The sequence below is a fragment of the Schistocerca americana genome, unplaced genomic scaffold, assembly GCF_021461395.2.
Source record: "Schistocerca americana isolate TAMUIC-IGC-003095 unplaced genomic scaffold, iqSchAmer2.1 HiC_scaffold_488, whole genome shotgun sequence".
Classification (NCBI taxonomy): Eukaryota; Metazoa; Arthropoda; class Insecta; order Orthoptera; family Acrididae; genus Schistocerca; species Schistocerca americana.
Genome location: NW_025726223.1, coordinates 72,501 through 75,000, shown reverse-complemented (window position 1 = coordinate 75,000; position 2,500 = coordinate 72,501).

The window sequence follows — 2,500 nt, the reverse complement described above, 5'->3', positions numbered from 1 at the left end:
ACTGCAGATGTCCACCGCGCTTCGCACCGGGCCCGCGAGGACCTACTTTGGCCGCACGGCGCCGCGTGCAGGGTGCGCCGGCGCGCAGCTGCGCCGCCTGCCGCCTCCGTCGGCCGGCGCGCCTGCCACTGGCCGCCCCCACCAGCCGGCTGTAGCGCGTGCGCCCACGCACCGCGCGGCCAGCACGCCGGAAGGCCCCCCCTCACCGGCCGGGGACGGTCCCACCCAGCCACCGCCGCGTATCGCTTCACACCCACATGCCATTCACGTTCGTGGGCATGGTGGGTATCGCTGAAACAACCGGTTGGTAGCTCAACCGATCGTCGCCATCACTGATTCACCTCTAGCGAGAACAACCGCACCACAACGGTTTACCAGTTCTTCATTTGCGTAACGTCACCAGCAAACGTAGACGTCCATCGCCATTTGCAAATTCAACGATTGTTGCATGCCTGTGTCAGGTGTCACGACACACTATGTCTGCCCACATACACGCAACAACATGTGCACGCTTCGCGAACACGTGGAAGGTGGCCCCCGTACGTATGCGATGTCCATTGCGCGAACGACTGTCAACCGGCCTCTGTCGCATGTCGCAGATGTGGAACGCAGTGCACCATGCTATCACGGTGTGTGAGAAGAGACGACTACGTCTGACAACACGCGCCACTACATCAACAGACGGCTCATGCTGATCGCCATCCACGGCATACCATACTGCAATCCAGCTCTTATAGGGAGACGACACGTAGCTGAGTGCACAATATTTGGACCGTATGGTTCGCCGTTGTTGGCGCAGTCGTGGTACGGTCACACATGTACCACGATGTATCATTCAGTACATGAGGACCAATGTGCGGTACAGTGTGTGATTTGGACGTACAACATCAGCGGACAGTTGCCACAAGCCGTACCACAACGTAGGCTGTGCTTCGCCATGCGAATGCCAATGAACAACTGCGAAGGGCATTGAGCATGTACGTCCTGCCGCCATCCGCATTACAGTGTATAGCTGCAAGGTGTTTAACATGAAGCGATACTCTGGGGACCGGGCAGTGCGAGTAGCAAACTATATTGCGGGGGTTGCAGTTAGGCAACACTACACTAATTTAACGCGTCGTATGACAATTACAGAGCAGGTTAAGGCCCAACGTGTGTTGGGTTAAGGCCCAACGTGTGTTGGGTTAAGGCCCAACGTGTGTTGGGTTAAGGCCCAACGTGTGTTGGGTTAAGGCCCAACGTGTGTTGGGTTAAGGCCCAACGTGTGTTGGGTTAAGGCCCAACGTGTGTTGGGTTAAGGCCCAACGTGTGTTGGGTTAAGGCCCAACGTGTGTTGGGTTAAGGCCCAACGTGTGTTGGGTTAAGGCCCAACGTGTGTTGGGTTAAGGCCCAACGTGTGTTGGGTTAAGGCCCAACGTGTGTTGGGTTAAGGCCCAACGTGTGTTGGGTTAAGGCCCAACGTGTGTTGGGTTAAGGCCCAACGTGTGTTGGGTTAAGGCCCAACGTGTGTTGGGTTAAGGCCCAACGTGTGTTGGGTTAAGGCCCAACGTGTGTTGGGTTAAGGCCCAACGTGTGTTGGGTTAAGGCCCAACGTGTGTTGGGTTAAGGCCCAACGTGTGTTGGGTTAAGGCGCAACATAGGTTGGGTTAAGGCGCAACATAGGTTAGGTTAAGGCGCAACATAGGTTAGGTTAAGGCGCAACATAGGTTAGGTTAAGGCGCAACATAGGTTAGGTTAAGGCGCAACATAGGTTAGGTTAAGGCGCAACATAGGTTAGGTTACGGCGCAACATAGGTTAGGTTAAGGCGCAACATAGGTTAGGTTAAGGCGCAACATAGGTTAGGTTACGGCGCAACATAGGTTAGGTTAAGGCGCAACATAGGTTAGGTTAAGGCGCAACATAGGTTAGGTTAAGGCGCAACATAGGTTAGGTTAAGGCGCAACATAGGTTAGGTTAAGGCGCAACATAGGTTAGGTTAAGGCGCAACATAGGTTAGGTTAAGGCGCAACATAGGTTAGGTTAAGGCGCAACATAGGTTAGGTTACGGCGCAACATAGGTTAGGTTAAGGCGCAACATAGGTTAGGTTAAGGCGCAACATAGGTTAGGTTAAGGCGCAACATAGGTTAGGTTACGGCGCAACATAGGTTAGGTTACGGCGCAACATAGGTTAGGTTACGGCGCAACATAGGTTAGGTTAAGGCGCAACATAGGTTAGGTTAAGGCGCAACATAGGTTAGGTTAAGGCGCAACATAGGTTAGGTTAAGGCGCAACATAGGTTAGGTTAAGGCGCAACATAGGTTAGGTTAAGGCGCAACATAGGTTAGGTTAAGGCGCAACATAGGTTAGGTTAAGGCGCAACATGGGTTAGGTTAAGGCGCAACATGGGTTAGGTTAAGGCGCAACATGGGTTAGGTTAAGGCGCAACATGGGTTAGGTTAAGGCGCAACATGGGTTAGGTTAAGGCGCAACATGGGTTAGGTTAAGGCGCAACATGGGT